Below are 15,892 nucleotides of genomic sequence, written 5' to 3' on the forward strand. Positions count from 1 at the left end.
CTGCTACGGGCTAACTAGCTATCCTTGCCCGCGCAAAAGCGGGTCATTAGTGTAGTTAAGGCTGCCATTGTCCTTGGCTTTTCCTGGCCAAGGTGCCTGGCTAGCCATTCGCCCCGGACACTATGTTTGAAGGCCGCTAAGGCTTCAGCGTCCGGACAGTCGATGATTTGGTTCTTCTTAGTGAGAATCCGGTTCCAAAGCTTACTGGCTGATTCTCCGGGTTGTTGGATTATGTGACTTAGATCGTCTGCATCCAGGGGCCGGACATAGGTCCCTTGGAAATTGGCCCAAAAAGCCTCCTCAAGTTCTTCCCAGCTTCTGATGGAGTTTTCAGGGAGGCTTTTTAGCCAAAGCCGAGCTGGTCCTTTTAGCTTGAGGGGTAAGTATTTGATGGCGTGGAGATCATCTCCGCGAGCCATGTGGATGTGAAGAATAAAGTCTTGTATCCAAACCGCGGGGTCCGTCGTTCCATCATATGCCTCGATGTTTACGGGTTTGAACCCTTCTGGAAAATCGTGTTCCAGCACCTCATCGGTGAAGCACAGGTGGTATGCGGCACCCCTTTATTTGGCTTTGTTGTGGCATGGGTTCGACGGTTGTAATGTTCGGTATTGGTTCCGAACTGGTAAGTGACCGGCGTATTTGGTTTGATAATCGTGATCCCGTATACGAGAATGTTCCCTGGATCCATAGATGGAGATGGTTTTGCCAGCCTTTTTGTCCAGGTCCTTTCGTAGATCGTGTGTCTGGTCCTAAGCTGCAACCTTCCTTCCTTTACGGGGAGGGGGTGCTGGTTTGTGTGTGGCATTGCTAGCCGCTCTGTCTCTACCATGAGGTGGTCGGTCCGTCTTGTCAGCCGTATTGTTTTTCGGCAGTATAGGCGCAATAGCCTCGTCTTCGAATTCAGGTAGCAGCTTACGCTTAGGATAGCTCTTTGTTTGGCGATTACCATCATATTTCTCCTCAGCGTCTAGCACTTCGTTCCATCTGTCATTGAGCTTATCCTGTGCGGATTTAAGCCACTGCTTCTACTTCTTCAGGCTCCTTGCTGTGGCGATAAGCCTTTGATGGAGGCATTCTTGTTCTAATGGTTCTTCTGGGATGATGAATTCATCGTCGCCCAGGCTGATCTCCTCTTCCGAGACAGGTTGATAATAGCTATGTTCGGCATCACTGTGGTCAGACAACATCTCCGGACTGTGTTCACTGTCCTCTCGCACGCCCTGCTCCAACGCTGGGACCGCGGGGTCCTAGGCTTGGTTCGGATTATCATCGTTGTCCGTCACAATGTTGATGTTTTCCTTTTGCCGGATCGAGGTTGGCGCTTGGGACGCCGATGCTTGGGAGGTTCATCGACAGGTATGCTGTTATCGCCGTCGGCCTCCTTCTCCTTAGGCGTATCCACCATGTATATATCTTATGAGGATGTAGCTGTCCACTGCCCTGAGAGTGGTGTTTTTTGTGCCTGCTCCTCTCCGGCATCGTCGTCCATACCGTCGATGTCCTCAGAGCCGTAATCGAGCATGTCGGTTAAGTCTTCGATGGTGGCAATGAAGTGGGTGGTGGGTGGGAAACGAAGTTCTTCATCGTTTGCTTCCCATTCGAGCCGGACATAGTTCGGCCAAGAGTTCCCTGACAAGGAGAGCGATTTCAATGAGTTTAACACATTGCTAAGAGGCGAGTGCTGGAAGATGTCCGCGGAGCTGAACTCCAAGATCGGAGCCCAATCAGGTTCAATGGACGCAGATGCACGCGGTCCGGAACCTATGGCCGGAGACGAGTCCGATGTTCCGGTGACACAAGCCCAGCTCGATGTTGGGTCTGTGTGCGGCTCGAGCGCCGCTGAGTCTACGACTCCAGTGGCGGGGTTAAGCTTCCCGTTTTCGAACGACGTAGTCTGCTCCAGATCTAGGGCCAGAGAGGTTACACGCGCTATATCCTGAGGGCGGCTAGACGACAGATTTAGGTCATGTTCATTATGACGGTAGGGGACAGCCGTCACGGGCTCGAATCTGTCGAAGATCAAGTCTCCACGGATATCGGACACAAAATTCAAGCTTCCAAATCTGACCTGATGGCCAGGGGCGTAGCTATCGATCTGCTCCAGATGGACAAGCGAGTTGGCCCGCAACGCGAAGCCGCCGAATACGAATATCTGTCTAGGGAGGAAGGTTTCCCTTTGGACTGCATTGTTGTAGATGATTGATGGAGCCATCAAGCCTTCTGGTGATGACGTAGTGGAACTTCCAATGAAAGCACCAATATCGGTGTCAAAACCGGCGGATCTCGGGTAGGGGGTCCCGAACTGTGCGTCTAAGGCTAATGGTAATAGGAGGCGGGGGACACAATGTTTACCCAGGTTCGGGCCCTATCTATGGAGGTAATACCCTACTTCCTGCTTGATTGATCTTGATGAATATGAGTATTACAAGAGTTGATTTTCCACAAGATCATAATGGCTAAACCCTAGAAGTCTAGCCTATTAGATTATGATTGTGGTCCTACGGACTAAACCCTCCGGTTTATATAGACACCGGAGGGGACTAGGGTTACACAAAGTCGGTTACAGAGAAAGGAATCTACATATCTGAATCGCCAAGCTTGCCTTCAACACAAAGGAGAGTCCCATCCGGATAGGGGAAGAAATCTTCTATCTTGTATCTTCATAGCCCAACAGTCCGGCCTAAGTATATAGTCCGGCTGTCCGTGGACCCCTTAATCCAGGACTCCCTCAGTGGGGACTTACGGGGACTGATGTCGTCTGGGTCTTTTGGATGCTCCAAGAGCTTTATTGGTCAAGCCCTTTGAAGGAGGTTTTGCAGGAGTCCGTTGTGTGGTTTAGGCCACGTTGATATAGGCATGCTGGCTCGTTCTTTGGTAGAAACTTGCCGATGCGGGGTATCGAAGCCATGTCTTTCCTTGGTCGAGCCATTCCGAAGTGTCATTAAATTTTGGCTCCTTGATGGCGCAAGGATTTTGTGTGTAAAATTATGCACCCTGGGGACGTAGTGCCCCATCCAAGGAGGGCGCGCAAGGAGCCTGTATCCCTATTTAAGGTGCGGGGGTACGTGGCCGAGGTCGACTTGCGCAGCCCGCGTGCGCTTTGAAGGGCTGGCGGTGCGCTGGTCGCTGCGGGCAACCTGTACCTCGGCAGCAAAAGCCGCGGTCTGCTCCCCATTTGGAGTGAGCGCTCAGTGTTACCATTGACCGTGATAACACCGTTGGGTCTTGGCATTTTGAGCTTGAGATAAGTGATGTTGCTTGAACTACGTCGGTATTTCCCCAAAGAGGAAGGGATGATGCAATACAACTACGGTAGGTATTTCCCTCAGTTATGAAAGCAAGGTTATCAATCCAGTAGGAGAACCAAGCAACACTATGTAAATGGTACCTGCACACAAATGACAAATACTTGCAACCTGATGCTTATGAGGGGTTGCCAATCCCTCTTTCGGGTAACAGCGCCAGAAATTGTCAGATTGACGGAATAAATTTGTGATAGATTGGAAAAATTGATCTCGATAAAACACGGAATAAAATAGGTAACAAAAAAGTGCGGCATGGCATTTTTGGGTTTTGGAATAACAGATCTGAAAGCAAAAGCAAATAAAAATAGATCTCAAAGCAAATATGATAAAGAATAGACCCGGGGCCCGTAGATTTCACTAGTGGCTTCTCTTGAGAAATAGCACATGGTGGGTAAACAAATTACTGTTGGGCAATTGATAGAAAATAGAATAGTTATGATGACATCCAAGGCAATGATCGATATATAGGCATCACGTCTAAGGTTAGTAGACTGACTCCTGCCTGCATCTACTACTATTATACCACACATCGACCGCTATCCAGCATGCATCTAGTGTATTAAGTTCATGGGGAAACAGAGTAAGGTAATAAGAACGATGGCATGATGTAGACAGATCTGTTCATGTAGGAATGGCCCCCATCTTGTTATCCTTAATAGCAACGATACATGCGTGTCTTGCTGCCCCTTCTGTCACTGAGAAAGAACACCGCACGGTGGAACCCATCACAAAGCACCTCTTCCCATGGCAAGAAAAATCGATCTAGTTGGCGTAACTAAACCAAAGATTCAAAGAAGAAATACAAGGCTATAAATAATCATGCATATAAGAGATCAAAAGAAGACTCAAATAGTATTCATGAATATAGATCTGATTATAAACTCAAAGTTCATCGGATCCCAACAAACACACCGCAAAAAAGAGTTACATCAAGTAGATCTCCAAGAGACCATTGTATTGAGAATAAAAAGAGAGAGTCGAAGCCATCTAGCTACTTACTACGGACCCGTAGGTCTATGATGAACTACTCACGCATCATCAGAGAGGCACCAATGAGGATGATGAACCCCTTCGTGATGGTGTCTAGATTGGATCTCATGGTTCTAGAACTTGCAGCGGCTGGAATTGTGTTTCATCGACTCCCTTAGGGTTTCTGGAATATTTGGGTACTTATAGGGCGAAGAGGCAGTGCTGGAGGCCATAGAAGTGGGCACAACCCACCTGGGCACGCCTGGGCCCCCAGGCTCGCCCTGATGAGTAGTGCTCCCCTCGGAGACCCCCTCTGGTACTTATTTGGCCCACTGGATGTCTTCTGGTCCTAAAAAATCACCAAAAAGTTTCATTGCATTTGAACTCCGTTCGGTATTGAATTTTTGCAAAGTAAAAAACAAGAAAAAAACAGCAACTGGCACTGGCACTATGTTAATAGGTTAGTCCCAAAAAATGATATAAAGTTTCTATAGAATGATTGTAAAACATCCAAGAATGATAATATAAAAACATGGAACAATAAAAAATTATAGATACATTGGAGACGTATCAATAAGCATAATGCAGGACTGCATTGAAGCATGGGAAAGCTGTGCGCCCTAAGAACGTGTGGTAAACAAGATTTGAAAGTAAATATTGCAAAATAGTAGATCAGAAACTAGTAAAATGTAAACAAGATTCAACAATATGGAAAACAGACCTGGGGGCCATAGGTTTCACTAGTGGCTTCTCTCAAGATAGCAAATATTACGGTGGGAGAACAAATTACTGCCGAGCAATTGATAGAAAAGCGCATAGTTATGACGATATCTAAGGCAATGATCATGAACATAGGCATCACGTCCGTGTCAAGTAGACCGAATCGATTCTGCATCTACTACTATTACTCCACACATCGACCGACTCCTGCCTGCATCTAGAGTATTAAGTTTATGAAGAACAGAGTAACGCATTAAGTAAGATGACATGATGTAGAGGAATTAACTCAAGCAATATGATGAAAAACCCATCTTTTTATCCTCGATGGCAACAATACAATACGTGCCTTGCTGCCCCTACTGTCACTGGGAAAGGACACTACAAGATTGAACCCAAAGCTAAGCACTTCTCCCATTGCAAGAAAGATCAATCTAGTAGGCCGAACTAAACCGATAATTCGAAGAGACTTGTGAAGTTATCAAATCATGCATATAAGAATTAAGAGAAGAACCAAATAATATTCATAGATAATCTGATCATAAATCCACAATTCATCGGATCTCGGCAAACACACCGCAAAAGAATATTACATCAAATAGATCTCCAAGAATATCGAGGAGAACATGGTATTGAAAATTGAAGAGAGAGAAGAAGCCATCTAGCTACAAGCTATGGACTCGAAGGTCTATGGTAAACTACTCACGCATCATCAGAGAGGAAATGGTGTTGATGAACAAGCCCTCCGTGATCGAATCCCCCTCTGGCAAGACACCGAAAAAGGCCCCTAGGTGGGATCTCACTGGTACAGAAGGTTACGGTGGTGGAAAAGTGGTTTCGTGGCTCTCCTGGATGTTTTCAAGGTATAAGAGTATATATAGGCGAAGGAGCTAGGTCAGGAGACCCCCGAGGGGCCCACAAGGTAGGGGGCGCGCCCTACCCCCTAGGGTGCGCCCTCCTGCCTCGTGGCCGCCTCACTGCGTCTCTGACTTCATCTCCAAGTCTTTTGGTTTCCTTTTGGTCAAAGAAATATCATCGCGAAAGTTTCATTCCGTTTGGACTCCGTTAGGTATTGCTTTTCTGCGAAACTCTAAAATAGGCCAAAAACAGAAACTGGCACTAGGCCCTCGGTTAATAGGTTACTCCCAAAAAATAATATAGAATAGCATATAATGCCTATGAAACATCCGAAATAGATAATATTATAGCATGGAACAATCAAAAGTTATAGGTACGTTGGAGACGCATCACGAGTCTTGGCCCGATGTCCTCTGCAGAGATCGATTCTGGAGTTGATCCTCCGGAGTTGGGTTTGTTCTCAATCCAGCCGGGCGTTCAGCCTGACAAGACGACTTCGCTGCCAGAATCTACGGTGTACTAGAGGCTGCCGAAGGTCACGATATAACCAATGGCATAGTTTTTGAGAGAGGCCAGGTGGCCCATCGAGTCAGCCCAGAAGATCATGTAGCCAAACACAAAAAGAAGGTCGGGAGCGTAAATGCTCCCACGGCTGTTCTTGCAGTTGATCTGCAGATGAGCCACCAATCCTTCTGTTGATCCCACAATGGAACTCTTAATGAAAGCACCAGTGTCGGTGTCAAAATCGGCAGACCTCGGGGTAGGGGGTCCCGAGCTGTGGATCTCAGATAGATGGTAACAGGTACAGAGAGACAATGTTTTACCCAAGTTCGGGCCCTCTTGATGGAGGTAAAACCCTATGTCATACTATTGTTTATATTAATGGAGATGTATCGAGTACAGAGTTGATCTACCTCGAGAACGTAAAGTGTGGTATAACTCTAGGGCTAGGTGAATGATACTGCGTTGATGTCCCCTCTGCGGGCTAAACCCATGGCTTATATACATGCCAAATAGGGTATCTAGGGTTACAAGGTTGGTATCTAGGCACGAGGCGGCAGGAGAAATCTTGGAGTATATGACAACTCTTCGGTGGAGGTAGTCTTGATCCCGCCTCCTACATACTATCTCCGAAGGCCATCTTGAGCACGAATGAAGGCTCATCGGTCCAACCGAGGAGCATGGTCCGGCTAGGTTAGCACCCCCAAATCCGGGACACCATCAGTAAGAATATTGGTGTTAAGTTTGTGATTCCCTATGCATGCACATAAGATGAATAACTATGCAACAGAATTATATCTTACATATGGTGCATTATTTAGTGTTAGTTATGTTCAATGCATGTTTACGACCATTTTTGTTTTTTGGTTGTTCACTTCTCAATCTATTTGCTAGGCTTCGTTTGTACTAAGCTGGAATGCTGCTTATGCATCCAACTTGTTAAACCTAAAGTTTTGCCAAATGAGTCCACCATACCTACCTATATGTAGTATTTACATGTCGTCCTAAGTAAATTTGCAAGTGCCAACTCTAATCAATCAAAATAATTTCCGTTTTTCATGCCCGTATCGCTCATGAAGCGGCAGGGGGTGGACAATATCTTTCATGCTAGGCAAGTTATTCTCACGATGAGTGTTTATTCACTTGTCATTGCACGAGAAAGTGGCAGGTAATAGGGATGCCCAGTCCCATAATGAATCAAAATAACAATAAATTCCTTGGAAAGTTGAAAGTTTGGAAGGCACCCATGGATACGACTAGCCATGGATTGTGAAAGAATGGTGGAAAGGAAATGAACTTTATTTTCTGTTTGGGAACCGCCTATAATGTGTCTAGCATGAAAGATGTTGGGAATTGACGATCGTGACATTGACAGGAAAAGCATGCCTCTCATTATCTCTGTATTTTTAACTTTGAGCTTTGGCACATTTGCAAATCTCTACTTCACTCTGCGAAGGGCCTATCTATTTTACTTTTATGCAAAAAAAAATGAGTCTTCACCTTCTCTCATAAAGCACCAACTAGAGAACACTATTGCCATACTCGGTGCATTGGATGTAGTTAATATTGAGTGTGTTTCATGAATGGATCAATGATTGAGCATGATGGGCTAGGTATAACTTTCTTTAGTGTCGATATTTTGAAGGACATGATTGTTTGTTGGTATGCTTGAGTATTTATATCTTTATGTCAAACTATAGACTCTTGCTTTGAATCACTCGAATCCCAATATTCATGCCACAAAATAAAGATTACATGATGAATATGATAGGTAGCATTCCACATCAAAAATTCTATTTTTATCATTTACCTACTCGAGGGTGAGCAGGGATTAAGCTTGGGGATGCTTGATATTTCTCTAACGTATCTATAATTTTTGATTGTTCCATGCTATTATAGTATCAATCTTAGATGTTTTATATGCAACTTTATGCAATTATATATCATTTTTTTAGACTAAGCTATTAACTTAGTGCCCAGTGTCAGTTGTTGTTTTTTGCTTGTTTTTGGCTTTTCAGGAAATCAATATCAAACAGAGAAAAAACTTTGGATTAATATTTTCTGAAACCAGAAGAGACCCTAAAAGGTTCGGGAGGAGACCAGACGAGCCACGAGGGACCGACAAGCTCGGGAGGCGTGACCCCCAGGCTTGTGGGCCCTTTGTGGCACCTCTTGACCTAATTCCACCTCTAGAAATAGCCAAATATACCCCTGACATCAGAGAGCCACCTGAAATACTTTTTTCGCTGCCGCAAGTTTCTGTTAACGTGAGATCCCATCTGGAGGCCTTCTCCGGTACTCTGTCGGAGGAGGAATCCATCACGGAGGGGCTCTACATCAACCTTGCTTCCCTTCTGATGATGTTCGAGTAGTTTACCACAGACCTATAGGTCCAAGCTTCTTCTCTCTCTTTGATCTTCAATACAATGTTCCCCTTGATGTTCTAGGAGTTCTATTCTATGTAATCACTTTTTGCGGTGTGTTTGTTGGGATCAAATGAATTGTGAGTTTATGATCAGATTATCCTTGAATATTATTTGAGTCTTCTCTAAACTCTTTTATGCATGATTATTATAGCTATGTATTTCTCCCCGACCTAGATTTTGTTTGGCCAACTAGATTGATTTTTCTTATAATGGAACAGGTTCTTTGTGATGGGTTAGATCTTGTGGTGCTCAATCCCAGTGACAGAAAGAGACATGACACGTATTTGTATCATTGCCATTAAGGATAAAAATATGGGGTTTATTCATGTGTGAGTTTACTTTGTCTACATCATGTCATCCTGCTTAAGGCGTTACTCTGTTCTTTATGAATTTAATACTCTAGATGCATGATGGATATCAGTCGATGTGTGGAGTAATAGTAGTAGATGCAGGCAGGAGTCGGTCTACTTGTCTCGGGCGTGATGCGTATATACATGATCATTGCCTTGGATATCGTCATGATTATTCGCTTTTCTATCAATTGCCCAATAGTAATTCGTTTACCCACTGTATGTTATTTTCAAGAGAGAAACCTCTAGTGAAAACTATGGCCCCCGAGTCTACTTTTATCCTATATTAAAATCCTAAAAATACCTTGCTGTAATTTTATCTTGTATTTTGTGCTATCTATCTATCACTATAGAATTTAATCTTTGCAAATAACCGCCGATTGACAACCCCTTGTCGCGTTTGAGGGAGTCCTGGATTAGGGGGTCCTCGGACAGTCGGACTATGTACTTGTGTCGGACTGTTGGACTATGAAGATACAAGATTGAAGACTTCGTCCCATGTCCGGGTGGGACTCTCTTTGGCTTGGAAGGCAAGCTTGGCAATTCGGATGTATAGATCTCCTTCTCTGTAACCGACTCTGTGTAACCCTAGCCCCCTCCGGTGTCTATATAAACCGGAGGGTTTAGTCCGTAGGACAACGACAATCATAATCATAGGCTAGCTTCTAGGGTTTAGCCTCTATGATCTCATGGTAGATCAACTCTTGTCCCCCGCATCCTGTTACCATTAGCCTTACACGCACAGTTCAGGACCCCCTACCCGAGATCCGCCGGTTTTGACACCGACATTGGTGCTTTGATTGAGAGTTCCACTATGTCGTCACGGTAAGGCTTAATGGATCACCTTGTCATCAAGGACAACATCACCTCCGGGGGAGCCCTAGCTTTAGGCCAAACCCTTTGAATAGGCGGCTTCGTCATGACCGCCCGTTCAGCCTCCGCGCCGACGGTGACTTCTAGGGTTATCAAAAACAGCCTCCACGTCAGCTCAGAATACACCGAGCAGATGGATCCAATGGAGCTCTCGTCCTTGAACAAGCTCTTGGATCGCATCGCCGCCTTGGGAGTCGCTATGGACTATGATTGGATCGGGCTTAAACCTGACCAAAGAGAGATTAACTCTCCGCCGATCACCCATTAGATAGCGGTCGTGGAAGAGCAATACATCAATTCTTCCTCGATTCTGACGACAAAATATGTCCGGATTCCCGAGCTCTACGAGCCGGATACCCGTCTACGGGAGGACATGGCCCAAGCTCCAAACTTAGAATCGGACAGTAGGCCAGAAAAATTGGGCAACATCCTGGAACCTGAGCTGCCAAGTTCGGAAGCTCCTCTACCCCTGGGTCTCAGATCGGGTCAAGGTTCAGACTTAAATCAACCCACCCACCCAGATACAAGCGATCTTTCCCACATTAGACAAGAGCCCCAAGAGACAGTACATCACTTTTGGGCCAGATTCCTCCTTGTAATGAACATGGTCAAGGACTGTCGCGAGGGAGATGCAATCTCATTCTTTTGCAAAAATTGCACGGACAAGGGAATCCTCAATGCCATAAGTCGCCGTGAAATAGCACACTTCGCTGACTTGGCAGCCATAGTACAGAAGTACTGTGTGATGGAGAGTGCCTGGAAAACCCAATCAAAATTCTGGGATCCTCCGGCTCTCACTAAACCCCTTGTCCGAACAAAAAGGGTGCACTCTCGCAAGTCATCCGATCCAATCACAAAAGAAACCAAAGCCCACTACAGGGTGTGGAACCGTATTGGAGGGATGGCTCAATGGGCCATGCAAAATTCACACCACACTGGATAACATACCAACACACAGCCTTAGAGCATGTTGGATACTCCGGCAGGTGGCCAAGAGCGACGAGGATCTCCTCATCAACGATACCGCAGAGCATCAACCCGTAGAAAAAAACAATACGTTATTGACAGTCTTCGAGACTTTCACCTTAAATAACAGGTGCAAGCAAGCACTCCGCAGCCTCGCCAAAGTCTGCCACGTTGCAGCAATAAATCCATGGAACGACACGGCCATAACCTTCAATTCCAGTGACGAACCGCAATTCCGAACAGTCTTAGCACCAGCCGCTTTGGTCCTTAGCCCAATTGTGGACGGCTTCCGGCTTACTAAAGTGCTGATGGACGGTGGTAGCGGATTAAACCTCATCTACGAGGAAACACTCAACAAAATGGAAATAGACAAGAGCCGCATCGAGCAAAGCATCATGACCTTCAGAGGAATTATCCCTAGTCGAGAGGTGCAATGTGCGGGAAAAATCACACTCGATGTGGTATTCGGCACGCCAGAGAATTACAGGTCCGAAGAAATCACATTCCAAGTGGCCCCGTTCAGTAGCGGATAGCACGCCCTTTTAGGGTGGGATGCATTCACGAGCTTCCAAGCTATACCCCATTACGAGTACATGAAGCTCAAGATGCCCAGGCCCAATGGAATCATCACTCTAGCCAGTGATCCGAATGTAGCACTCCGCGCCGAAAACAAAACCGCCGCCCTGGCCCTTGAGGCATTATCTGAAGCCCTCGCGGCCGAAGAACTAACTGCGCTGCGCTCCATAGTGGATAGGGAAGACGTGATACTCGACAAACAGTCCAAGTCCACCTCTTTCAAACCAGCGGACGAAATAGTCAAATTCTAAATCCACCCAACGGAATGAACAAAAAAACATCCATCGGGGCACAGCTGAACCCCACAGTAGATGCCGCATTGCGGACGTTCTTGCATGAGAATTGGGACATCTTTGCCTGGCACCATTCAGACATTCCAGGTATCCCATGTAGGCTCGCCGAGCATAGCCTAAACATACTAAAGGGATACAAGCCGGGCAAGCAGACTCTACGGCGTTTTTCAGCACCTAAACGACAAGCTATGGGAGAGGAGCTAGCCAAGCTACTAGAAGCCAGATTCATCAGAGAAATAAAACACCTGGACTGGCTAGCAAACCTAGTGATGGTACCGAAGAAGGACAAATCTTGGTGCCTATGTGCCGATTTCAAGGACCTCAATAAGGCTTGCCCCAAGGATTCCTTCCCTCTCCCCCGCATCGATCAAATCATCGATGCTACCGCAGGCACGACTCATTGTGCTTCCTCAACGCATACTCCGGATACCATCAAATCAAGATGGCGGAGTCCGGTCAAGCCGCAACGGCATTCATCACTCCATACGACCCCTTCTGTTTCAACACCATGCCCTTTGGGCTCAAAAATGCCGGTGTAACCTATCAACGCATGATTCAGACATGCCTGGAAAAACAAATCAGCAAAACAGTTGAGGCATACGTAGATGACGTGGTCATCAAGACAAGACACGTCGAATCTTTAATAGACGACCTGAGGCTTATGTTCGAGAATCTCCGAACATATGCCATCAAGCTCAATCCGGAAAAATGTGTTTTCGACGTTCCTGCCGGAAAGCTCCTGGGTTTCACCGTTTCCAAGACGCACCGAACACTTCGAGTGGACAGATGCAGCCACGACCGGACTGGAAGAAATAAAGGCCCTCTTGGCCAGCAACCCAATCCTGGCCGCACCAAACATCGGTGAACCCATGCTATTATATATAGCTGCAACACACCAAGTTGTAAGCGCAGTGTTCGTTGTCGAACGAGAGGAGGACGGACACAAGTTCCTGCTTCAAAAGCCGGTATACTACGTATCGACTGTCCTCACACCATGCAAGTCACGATACCCACATTATCAAAAGATAGCGTACGTGGTCTTCATGGCATCCCAAAAACTACGACACTACTTTCAAGAGTGTTCAATCACGGTGGCCTCCGAAGTACCACTCAATGATATAATAAATAACTGCGATGCTACAGGCCGGATTGCTAAGTGGGCCATCAAGCTCCTCCCATTCGACATCATATACAAACCACGGAGAGCCATTAAGTCGCAACTACTAGCTGACTTCGTCGCCGAATAGACAGAAGCCAAACTCCCTAAAGAGTACGGCACATACGCCAATTGGATCATTCACTTTGACGGCTCTAAGATGCTGGCTGTTCTGGGAGTGAGTGTCGTCCTGACATCCCCCACCAGAGATATAGACCAATATGTACTCCAAATACTATACACAGACTCCAACAATGCAGCCGAATACGAGGCTCTGTTGCATGGTCTTCAGATGGCAGTCTCTATGGGCATTCAACACCTAGAAGTGCATGGGGATTCGAACCTCGCAATATCTCAAATAAATGGAGACTTTGACGCCAAGGACCCGAAAATGGTGGCTTACCGTAATGCCGTCCTCAAGATGTCGGCTCGGTTCGAGGGGCTCGAATTCTGTCACGTGGTCCGAGAAAACAACCAAGCGGCGGATATCCTCGCCCGCATCGGCACTAAGCGCGACCCCATCCCACCTAATATCTTCTTGGAAAGGCTGTTCAAGCCATCCGTGGTGTGGCAAGCGGATACCGACAATACTAGTTCGGATCCGACCACAACCACAGATCCCGAACACACTGACATAATTGGAGGCTCCGCTACCGAAATAACACCTTCGGCCCACGTAATCATGGTTGTTACCGCCCCGTGGACAGAACCCTTCTTAGCCTACCTAATAGGCAAGAACTCCCCGAGCACCAAAACGAGGCACATTGCATTGTGCGACGCTCTAAAGCCTACAAGGTCCACGAGGGGGAGCTCTATAAGAAAAGCGCTACCGGAGTACTCCAAAGATGCATCTCTGAAGAGGAAGGGCGACAACTCTTGGCCGAAATTCACGCTGGACTCGGCCGCCACCATGCCGCAGCTCGGGCCCTTGTAAGCAAGGCCTTCCGTACAGGTTTCTACTGGCCGACAGCCTGAGCAGACACACAGGACCTCGTCCAACATTGCGTTGGTTGCCAGCTTTTTGCAAATCAAAGCCATATGCCACCTACCGCTCTCCAAACAATCCCCATAACTTGGCCCTTTGCGGGCTGGGGGCTCGATATGGTCAGACCCCTTAAAGGAGGAATCCATAAGAAAAAATACCTGTTGGTCATGGTAGATAAATTCACCAAATGGATAGAGGCCAAAACAGTTAAAACGGCCGAATCCGGACCAGTGAAAGACTTCATATCAGGGGTTGTACACCGTTACGGTGTCCCCCACAGCATCATCCCCGATAATGGCTCCAACTTCACAGCCGACAAGGTGAAAACTTGGTGCTGAAACATGGGCATTAAGCTCGATTACGCCTCCGTCTATCACCTCCAAACAAACGCTCAAGTTGAACAAGGAAATGGTCTTATTATGAGCGACATGCTAGTGCGATTCTTGAAGGAATCAGATACGCACTGGGTCGAGGAGCTCGACTCTGTACTATGGGGACTGCGGACCACGCCGAATCGCACTACCGGATACACACCATTCTTCATTGTGTACGGTGCAGAGGCGGTATTGCCCCGCGATATCATTCATGAGTCACCACGAGTGCGCATGTATGAAGAGAGAAGCCGAGCTTGATCGGCAGGACAATCTAGATGCCCTGGAGGAGGAGCGCGACATCGCCAAAACCCGTTCCGCATTCTATCAGCAACAGGCTCGAAGGTATCAAAGCAGAGAAGTACGGGCCAAAACTTATAACGTTGGCGAAGTCGTTCTATGCCTACCGGAGAAGAAAAAGGACAATCTCAAGCCCAAGTGAGAGATGTTGGAAATATGCCCTAGAGGCAATAATAAAAGGATTATTATTATATTTCCTTGTTCATGATAATTGTCTTTATTCATGCTATAATTGTATTATCCGGAAATCGTAATACACGTGTGAATACATAGACCATAATATGTCCCTAGTAAGCCTCTAGTTGACTAGCTCGTTGATCAACGGATAGTCATGGTTTCCTGACTATGGACATTAGATGTCGTTGATAATGGGATCACATCATTAGGATAATGATGTGATGGACAAGACCCAATCCTAAGCATAGCACAAGATCGTGTAGTTCGTTTTGCTAGAGCTTTTCCAATGTCAAGTATCTTTTCCTTAGACCATGAGATCGTGTAACTCCCGGATACCATAGGAGTTCTTTGGGTGTACCAAACGTCACAACGTAACTGGGTGACTATAAAGGTGCACTACAGGTATCTCCGAAAGTGTCTATTGGGTTAACACGGATCGAGACTAGGATTTGTCACTCCGTATGACAGAGAGGTATCTCTGGGCCCACTCGGTAATGCATCATCATAATGAGCTCAAAGTGACCAAGTGTCTGGTCACGGGATCATGCATTACAGTACGAGTAAAGTGACTTGCCGGTAACGAGACTGAACGAGGTATTGGGATACCGACGATCGAGTTTCGGGCAAGTAACGTACCGATTGACAAAGGGAATTGTATACGGGGTTGATTGAATCCTCGACATCGTGGTTCATCCGATGAGATCATCGAGGAGCATGTGGGAGCCAACATGGGTATCCAGATCCCGCTGTTGGTTATTGACTGGAGAGCCGTCTCGGTCATGTCTACGTGTCTCCCGAACCCGTAGGGTCTACACACTTAAGGTTCAGTGACGCTAGGGTTGTAGAGATATGAGTATGCAGCAAACCGAAAGTTGTTCGGAGTCCTGGATGAGATCCCGGACGTCACGAGCAGTTCTGGAATGGTCCGGAGGTAAAGAATAATATATAGGAACTGCAGTTTCGGCCATCGGGAGAGTTTCGGGGGTCACCGGTATTGTATCGGGACCACCGGAAGGGTCCCGGGGGTCCACCGGGTGGGGCCACCTATCCCGGAGGGCCCCGTGGG

The sequence above is a fragment of the Triticum aestivum genome, chromosome 4B, assembly GCF_018294505.1.
Source record: "Triticum aestivum cultivar Chinese Spring chromosome 4B, IWGSC CS RefSeq v2.1, whole genome shotgun sequence".
Classification (NCBI taxonomy): Eukaryota; Viridiplantae; Streptophyta; class Magnoliopsida; order Poales; family Poaceae; genus Triticum; species Triticum aestivum.